Genomic DNA, 10,482 nt, shown 5'->3' on the forward strand with positions numbered 1-10,482 from the left:
CTTCATTCCTTCACAAGCAGTACCACCTGAGTGATTCTTACACATTACCAAGTCCAGCCGCAGCATGAGGTACAACCTTGGGTATCTCTGGAACACAGCTTCTTTGTGCTCCCAGAAAACAATTACCAGAAGATTTCACCTCAACGATGCTGGTCTCTTCTTAATCACCGCTAATTCCTTAGCTCCAGCTAACCAGCATCAATTTTCCCAGTAGTTCCTTCCATTCTTAACTCTAGAGCCAGAGGCACATGGCTGAAGCTGCCGAGTTCTGCTGCTTACAGGAACTAGAACATGATCCCCTTGTATTATTACATTATCACTAGCTTTATGTTTTCTAAATCCTTCACTGCCTAAGCTTGGCTATCCTGGTTCTTGCTCTGTAGATTGACCTTGAATGTAGAGATCAGCATGCTTGTCTCATGGGATTAAAGGTATGTACCACCATGCCTGGATCTAATTTAGCTAGGTAGGATCTTGCCCCAAGGTCCCACTCCCTTAATCTTTATCTCCTAGAACACAAGATTTTGCTCCATTTCACTTCCTGGTACTCCTTTAATACTCAAACCATATATTTTATATTTTTCCTTTCTAAGCTTGCTATGCTTGTTCAAACTTTTCTTCATAAGACTTAACCAGAGAACAAAGTCTCTGCTGGGCTTTTTTGAAACTTCTTTTGTCAATACAATTAATCCAAGTCTCTTCACCTTAGCCTCAGGCAAACTTTTCAGACAAGGGCAAAAAGTAGCCACATTCTTCACCAAAATACCACAAAACCAGTCTTTATGCCACATTCTGAAATTCTTCTCCTTTGAAATCTCTTGGGCCAGGTCAACACAGTTCAAATTACTCCCAGCAACAAAGTCTTCCATATTCCTACTAGGATGACCCATTAAGCCCCATTTAAAGCATTCCACTGCTTTCCAAATCCAAAGTCCCAAAATCCACATTCTTTCAAATAAAAGCATGGTCAGGCCTATCACAGCAATACCCCACTCCCAGTACCAACTTCTGTATTAGTTAGGGTTTTACTGCTGTGAACAGACACTATGACCAAGGCAAGTCTTTAAAAAACAACATTTAATTGGGGCTGGTTTACAGGTTCAGAGGTTCAGTCCATTATCATCAAGGTGGGAGCATGGCAGTATCCAGGCAGGCATGGCGCAGGAGGAGCTGAGAGTTCTATGTCTTCATCCAAAGGCTGCTAGTGGAAGACTGACTTCCAGGCAACTAGGGTGAGGATCTTATACCCACACCCACAGTGACACACCCATTCCAACCAGGTCACACCTATTCCAACAAGGCCACACCTTCAGATGGTGCCACTCCCTGGTCCAAGGATATACAAACCATCACACTAGTCTTCATGACAACACATGCTTTTTATTCATCTCTAAATACCTATAAATGGAACTGCTGGATCTTGGGGGTAGAAATATGCTTAACTTTTAAGAGGCTATGAACTCAAATTGACTATATTGTTTAAATATGTGAGATTGCAAATGCCTCCACACCCTTATAAATATCAGCAAGCCTCAAAATTTTTTATTTAGTTAAAAAAATGAAAGAGACAGAGACAGAGAGACGGATATGTCAAGTCCAAAGGAAACTCCACTTCTCCAAATTTCAAAATGCAGCAGGGACAAATGGCCACCAGTGGTGCCTGTCAGCTTAGCAAAGTGCATTCTGGCCTTCAGGCTCCCTTAGTGTCACCAGTACCCGTTACACATTTCAAAGTGGATGCAGGCATCCTGGCTATTCTCTCTTCCTCCCCCAGCTCATGGTCCTCTCTCTCCAGCTCATCCTCCATACAAACCTGCTCTGCCAACTCTGCCCTTTCCCAGTCTCCCTCTTCTCTCCCTCTCTGCTCTTTGGCACTCTCCCTCTATGTTCTTTCATCTCTCTGCTTCTACTTCTCTCATGGTCATGCTGGCCATGTTCAATCTTCTTCTTTCTCTCTAATTCCTGGAATATTCCAGATGTCTATGACTGTTCTCTCATAGATACAGTAAAAAAAACAAAAAAACAAAAAAAAAAAAACCAAAAAAACCCACAAAACTTTCACTTTACCATATCATAGAGTAGTCATGGCATCAGTTTATGAGAGAGAGAGAGAGAGAGAGAGAGAACACTGAACCCATGGAAATAAGAGGATGATCTCAGGTTCAAGTCCCTGCTTCCATCTTGTTTGATACTAGGTCTCCTCTTCGGTTGCTCTGTGACTGCCAGGGTAGCTGACCCATGAGCTTCTGGGAATTCTCTTGTCTTTCCTATTATTACCAGGGTAGGAGTACTGAGGAAACAGCTCTGGGCTCCCAAGCTCATCTTTTACATGAGTCCTGAGGTTTCACACTTGGCTGACAACTTTTTAATACCTAGTCATTTCCCCTACCCCATTACTGGGATTCTTGAATTCTATCTACTGAGATAGATACAGAAATCTGTGGCACTGTGGTTTTCATTTTTCTAATGATGTTGGGTATGTTTTAATATGTTTGACTTATATCTGTGTGTCTTTTTTGATAAAGTATCTGTTCAAAAAATGGTTTTGAGACCAGGTCTTACTATGTAAGCCTAGCTGGCCTAGAACATGGAATGTACACTAGGCGGGCCTTGAACTCATAGAAATCAGCCTTCCCCTGTCTTCCAAATATTTGGCATTAAAGGAATATGCCACTACACCTTGGTAAATTTTTTACTTAGGTTTAAGTGTGAGTTTTTGAAAATTAGGTTTTGAGAACACTTGATATAATTTGTATATAATTTTAATTGAAAACCATATTTAATTTGCAAATAATTTCCCTTTTGTCCTTATATTCTCTTAACTATTTTTAAATCAAAATATAATTGCATCCCTTCATTTTTACTCTTTAGTCTATTTAACATACCTCTTCCTCTGATTCCTTTTGAAATTATGACCTCTTATTACTTTAATTGTTGTTATTACTGGTATATGATTAAATATTTAAATACATCCTACTGATTCTGTTTAGTGTTGCCTCCAAGGCCACAGCAACTCTGCAGAGTGAACATAATAAACAACAACAAAAACACTATCACACTTGTACATTTCTAAGCTAGACTGGGCACCCCAGAAATCTTGCTCATTGTGGGTTTTCACAGCATCTCCTGATTGAAAAATGGTTCACACCCAGATGATAATGTCAGAACTCCTATGGCATCAGACAAGAACTTCACAGGAAGACATCTGGAGGGCACAGAAGACAATGAACTTCTCCACACATAATTTCAATTTCATATAGCTAAGATGCCATAAACTACTAAAAAATAAGATATGTCACCACTTGCCAAGGTTCCATGTAAATCTGAGAGATGTCAGAAATGCTGTGGAGGGCTACCGAGTTAGCTCTTTTGGTAAAGGTGCTTGCCATCAAGTCTGATGACCTGAATTCAATTCCTGGGATCAACACATGGAAGGAGAGAGAACTGACTCCAGAAAATTACTCTCTTAAATATTAAATAAAAAATTAAATAAACTTCCCTAAAAGTAAATAGATACATGTGCAATGTGTGGGATTATAGTGGTGAAGGAGAACTTCCTAGACCAGTGTTTTTCGACCCCTCGTGTGTGGTTAGTCAAACTACCTTTCACTGTATCAGATGTCCAACCTATCAGATTATGATTCATAAAAATAGAAAATTGCAGTTATGAAGTAGGAAGGAAAATCATCTTATGGTTGGGGGTCACCACAACATGAAGAACTGCGTGAGAGGACAGCAGCAGCAGTAAGGTTGAGAACACTGATCTAGCTCCTTAACCCAGGATTCAGCATTCTAGAATCACCTGGCATCTGTAACCATCACTGAGGACCTATTCCCACCTGCAGCTGTCTCCTGAAATCAGTCAAGTGTTCTGAGTACCATTAGTGACTGTGACTGTGACTCCTCCCATCATGCACCACAAAAGAAAAATTACGGTCTTCTTAGTAGACTCAAAGGAGGGAAATACAAAAGATGTAATCTCTCTCTGTATTCCCAGGACTTTATAAAATAGAAAATCAAAAAACAAAAAACAATAAAGCAGTCCAAAACTGAAGCAGCAAAAAACCCATGATGAAAGAAAAGATCATTTAAGATGATACCTTTAATTTTTTAAGTGTGTGTGTGTGCATGCGTGCAAGCACGCATGCATGTCTCCATGTCTATGAGTGGAGGTCAGAGGAAAACTCAGGAGAGTCAGTTCTCTCCTTTTACAAAGAGAGTCCCTCTGGTTCTTGGGTTCAGAAGCAGCAGCTTTTTTTTTTTTTGTGGGAGTGGGGGTTGGCTGAAGGTGTGGCACTAAAACGAAAACACTAGAGCACATTGGACAGTGGACAGGGAGCTCTAGTTTAGTGAGGGAGCAGTTGTGTGACATGCTTAGGGACCCTGCTTGAGTTCCACAGCCAGCCAGCCATGATTACAAAAAACAAAAAAAACAAAATAAGGTCAGTTTGATCAATACAAAGTCAATATATAAACCTGACCATCTTCCCAATATATATATATATATATATATATATATATATATATATATATATATTTAATTTACAGTGTATTTACATTGATCATGTATGTCCATTTTAAGCTGTCCAGTTGATGTATGAGACTAAGATAAAACAGATCCTTATTAGATCCCTGTACATTTTTTCATATATTCACCTACAGAAGTTTAATCAATACATTAGGCATAGCAAATTATTAATAACTTATAACTTAAAATATGATTAATAACATAATAAAGTAGAGTAACATTAATTATACACAGTAAGTTATTTAATAATATTGAGTTCTTTATTTTTGGTATTTACCACTTAACTTTTAAGACATTTATTGCATTTATTTATCCATTTATAAATTGTGTGTATGTGAGTGAATGAATCAGAGGACAACTTCCAGGAGTAAATTTCTCCTTCCACCATGAACTCAGGTCTTCAAGGTTTGATGTCAAGTACAACCAGCTGAGTGTTCTCACTGCTGGCACCTCCCCCACTTAATATTTTCAAGCAGCAGCCTAAGCCAGGGAAGGGAATAGACTTGGTAATTATAGTTAGAACTTGAAATTTAGCCACAAGTGTTGTATACACCTATAGTCCTGGCACTCAAGAGGCAGATACAAGACAAGCCCGAGTTCAGTGCCAGCCTGGACTTCATGGGGGTTAGGGGACAAAGACAAAGAGACTGCCTACCCTCATTTATACACTTTTAAAATGTGAGATAGTTATGGCACACATACAAGAATAACCACAGGCAAAGAGAATGAAGGGATGCATCCCTACAATCAGAAGCCTTGGAGATCCCTTATCTGGAGTTCATCAGTAAGCCTACATCCAGATTCACTGCAACATCAGCGATGTGTAAAATACCAGGACTTGAGGGCTGAGATTCACACACCAACCTCCAGCATCAATCATATCCTCCCTATCTTTCACCAATCCCCCTCCCCGCCGATCGACCAATGAGAGGGAATGACACATTGGCCAATCACATAGCACCATAGACTTTTTCTACCCAGTTCCAGTTGCCATATATTAAGGGATGACCTAGAAGACCTCGGGCAGTGAGTCAGCAAATCTTGTCTTCTGCTTCTTTTCTCTTGTATACATTTATTTGCTTTGTTATTTGAGTAGGGGGTGTGTGCCCTTCATTTGTCTTCCCTTTTTCCGACCCACCAGAACCAGTTTGTATCCTCTGCCGTGGTTATTTGGATTTACTTTAGCTGGGTAGCCAAGACTTATTGCAGTAATTTAACTATTTTACTTCTTAATTTTTTTAAAGGAAAAAAATCACTGCTTGTCCAAATCCTCCAACACTTGCTCCAGCTGGATCCATAGACAATCCTTCGGACTGTATCTGGCTTTTCCCGACTTTGAAGTAAGTAGACTGACTACAAGAGATTGTTAGCTGGGCTGCAGACTTCAGAGGAGCAGATACTCCTGAGGCCTCCCAGATACAAAGAGAGAATAAATAATGTGTAGGCATCGTGAGGGTTGGATATCTGAAACTGTAAAGGGTAGAGATATATTTATATATTTATGTTTATATTCGTGGGTGTGAGGCTGATAAACAACACAGAGAAGCAGGCAGGTATGGACCTAGTATTTGAGTCTAAGCTCTTCACCTGAGTTCTCCCTTTAAAGACTCATATTATTTTTCCCCTTAGCTATTAGGTAAATGCATGGGCAAGGTTGCTTGGATAATAATAAAAACTGTCTTTACAGTTGGCTGGAGTGTTGAGTTGTAGACCCTGAGTGAAACAAATATATCAAAGTCCTGAACTCTAATACCTCCAAAGGTGGAAAAAAGAGATTGTCGGTTTAATTAATCTTTCTAAGGGTAACCATGTGGAGACTGGAACACCAGGAAACTGTAATGTGATAATCAAGCAGATACTGGAGTTAAGTAGTTAAATATTTGTTACCACTTCCAACATGAAGCCTGTGCCTCAAAGACTTGGGGTTCTGGCACAAATGTGTGTGTTCATGCATACTCTGAATCCCCTGCTCCTGTAAGAGGTGTGGGTGTGGTGTGTGTAAAATAAGTTCTGGAGGGACAAAATGAATTTGTTTTGATCCAACTTACTGATGAAGATGTTGGAACCTGAAGTCTTGGGGAGGAATTTGTTTCACCTGGTAAAGTTAGCCTTCAACATTTCCCTTTGTGGTTGAAGGTTTAGCTTAGTGGTAAGCAGACTTGGCTAACCTACTTAAGGTCCTGAGTTTGGTGCCCAATGCTTGAATAAAAAGCCTTTTAAATAAGAAAAAAATGGAAGGTGAAGAATGTCTTTTTCCAATAACCTGTATATATAAACAAAATCATCAATTTTATGGGTTGAGAGTTGTGACTGTCCCTGCTTTTAATACCAGCAGGATATGTGGTAAGGTTTCTGGATGCTTGCTGATGCTTCTTATTCATTGGTTATTCTCCTTTTGGTTTTCTTTCCAGCTTTCTTTTTTCTTTATGTAGCACTGGCTTGATTCAAACTCAGAGATACACCTGCTTCTGCCTCCTGAGTGCTGAAATTAAAGGTGTATGTACCACCTGGTGACATTTGGTTTTGGTTTTGTTTTTCTGGCTTTTTGAGACAAGAACTCTGTATAGCCCTGGCTGTTCTGGGTCTTACTTTGCAGACAAGGCTGACCTCAAACTCAGAGAACCACCTCCTCTTGCCTCTGACTCCAGAGTACTTGGATCAAAGTTGTGTGTCACCACTGCCTGCCTTATTTTACTTTTTAAAAATTACACCTGTTGGGGTTCTCAAAGAATCTCCCTGACTTTGAGTCTCAGTCAGCCCCCCTCTCTCCCTCTCTCCCTCCTCTCCTTTCTCATCCTCCATCACTTATTCTATTTCACTTATTATTATTTTGGTTTCCATCTTTGTTGTTTTTTCCCTTAGTGTATATAAATTCATTAGGAGATTTCAAGCTAAGTATAGTCGAGTTAATATACATGCACAGCTTATAATAACTCATTTGAACACTGGCAACTACCAGGAGTGTGCCCTCCTCATTAAAGAATTGTTCTCAGCAGCTATCAAGTGCCATTAGTTCCTCAGTTAGGAGAGGGGCCTTATCACCACCTTTTCCATCCATGCTAGACCGTTGATTATGTCCCAGACACAGCTTTTTACAGTTCTCCTTCCTGTATTTAAATTCTTCCCCAAATTCCCCCATCAGATTATTTCAGAAAGCAAAGCCTTAGCTTCATTCACAAGGAAGACTGCCCATAACATTGCAAACTGCCAGCCACCTGTTAGAGGAAAAGGGGGCCTAGGGTCTCCTGTTTTCAGTCTTTAATTCTTTGATCAGAGCACACTGAAAATGGATCACAATTTATTTCTTACAATGACCATGAGAAAAGAGGGGCTGCTGCAGGTATGGTGGCCTGAGCAGAAGTCTGGTCTGGGTTCTAACAGTTTCACTCTTCCTACAGTGTCTGATCCAGTTGTGTTGTCACTAATGATAAGAACACAGCCTCACACCATACTGGCAGCTGCATGGAGAATTCTTTTCAGACCCACCTCTCTCCCTCCCCAGCCCAAGACAAAACCAGGATATTTGTGGCTTCAACAAAGTAATAAATTTCAGAACAAGCCAGATGTGAAGCCAAATTGGATTTGTACGTTTCTACCTCCTCCTTTCCTCCCTCCTCCTTTCCTCCCTCTTCCTTTCCTCCTCCTTCCCTCCCTCCCTCCTCCTTTCCTCCCTACTCATTTATTCACATGCACGTGATTTCTCAATTTATGTTGAAGTTGTATCTCAGTAAAGTAGGCATTGTATACTTGTAATTTTTAGTAGATTCATTGTATTTGTCTATTGTATGTACATAAGGATTAACACATGCCTACAAGTGTCTCTGGCACTAGAGCCTTGCTCAGTTTTCCATTGTGTATTCACTTGCATATGAATTCCTATGTCCAACCAACAGTAGGTTTTATATTACTTCATTCATTCATTTGCATTTGATACTAGAACAGAACCAGAGCTGCCTGCTTGAGCCACATCCACAGTCCCTTGGTCATTCCCATGGGTATATGAGGATATCCCTCTGTTTTCATTTTCATATTAATGATGAATAATGTTTAGCATCTTTTCGTGAGTGTGAATGCATGTGTGTACACAGGTGTATGTGGGGACCAGAAGACAACCTCAGGTGTCATTCTGCAGGAGCCAGTTCATTTTATTTTGCACAAAGACTGTTGTTCTAGTACCATTTGTTGAAAGGACAGCCCTTTATGTACATTCCCACTTCTTACAGATAAGTCTATTTCCTTTAGATTGTAGATGTGCTAGAGTAAGATTTTCATATTTTCTGGATGATTCTATTATTTCTACATCTGATATCTGGTGAGAGTCCTCCTTTCTGTGTTCTTGGACATCATAATTGTGTTAAGCCTTCCTTTGGATGATTTTGTCATATCTGATTTTGTTTTTTGCAGTACTGAAGACTGAATCTAGTGATGTGCACACACTACACAAGCACTCTGCCACTGATCCAGAAATCAGCACTCTTTTTTACATTTTGTTTTTATATACTTCAAAAATCATATCATATTTATTTATTCATTTATCTTGTGTATGAGTGTTTTGTCCATGAGTAACATATATCCCTGGTGTCCAGATAGGCCAGAATAATGTATCACATGCCCTTGAGCTGGAGTTACAGGTGGTTGTGAGCCATCTGATATGAGTGCTGGTAACTAAACTTCGGTTTTCTGCAAGATCAGCAGGTACTCTTAACCCTTGAGCTGAACCCCACCATCATTGCAAGCCACCATGTGGATGCTAGGAGATGAAGCCAGGTTCTTTGGAAGTGCAGCCAGCGCTCCTAACCACTGGGCAATCTCTCTTGCCCCACTTTGAGACCTGGTTTCACTAAGTTTTCTGGGCTTGCCTTGACCTCACTATGTTTGTAGACAGCATTGAAATTTTATTTATTTATTTTTGTTTTTTGAGACAGGGTTTCTCTGTATAGCCCTGGCTGTCCTGGAATTCATGCTGTAGATCAGGCTGGCCTCGAACTCAGAAATCCACCTGCCTCTGCTTCCAAGTGCTGGAATTCAAGGCATGCGCCACCACTGCCTGGCTAGCACTGAAATTTTAATCCTCCTGCCTTCAGCATCAGATATAGCTAGGCTCCCAGGTCATGCCATTGGACCCAATTACATGATTATATTACAGCTGTAAATTATGCCAGAAGAGTATCATGCACCATAATACTGTTATCATAATAGCATCATATTGTTCTGTATTAGCATTGCATGTGTTATCACTGAGTTGCAAGTATCAGTAATCCTTTCAACATTTATTTATATGTTTGCCTGTGCCTGAGAGTATGTAGGTTCACTATATGCCTGCAGAGACCATAAGAGGGTGTCAGATCCCCTGGAGCTAAAGTTAGTGACAGCTGTGAGCCCCACAGTATAGGTACTAGAAATCAAACCTGAGTCTTTTGCAAAGGAAGCAAATGTTGGTAACTGCTGAGCCATCACAACAGCTCCATTCTTTAGAGTAGTACATCTCACTTTTTTGTTTTCCAAGTGTTATTGCAGTGGTCTTCAACTGGGGGTCAATGACTATTTCACAGGGGTCAGCTAAGATCATAGGAATACACAGATATTTATATTTGTATTCATAAAGTAGCAAAATTTCAGTTATGAAAAAACTGTGAAAGTAACATTATGGTTGGAGGTCACCAAAATATGAGAAATTGTATTAAATGGTTTTATTTTTGAGACCATTGAGAACCACTTCTTTATTTTAATTATTCTTTTCAGTGGGATGAGAGTTAAAATGAGGCCATACTGAAAAACTCCCTCCCCTTATTTAATACCCACAGTGAACAGTGTATTGTGTGATAAGTTAGTGACCAAATGTATGTATTGAGATAGGGAATGGGGTGTCTCTGTGGAAGCCAGATATTGAAATCAGGTTTCTTCCTTGGTTACTCTTTACCTAATTTTGGAGACAGTTTCTCAGTAAACCAGGA

This window comes from Mus caroli, unplaced genomic scaffold (assembly GCF_978045245.1).
Source record: "Mus caroli unplaced genomic scaffold, Mus_caroli_1 scaffold_15, whole genome shotgun sequence".
In the NCBI taxonomy this organism is placed as follows: domain Eukaryota; kingdom Metazoa; phylum Chordata; class Mammalia; order Rodentia; family Muridae; genus Mus; species Mus caroli.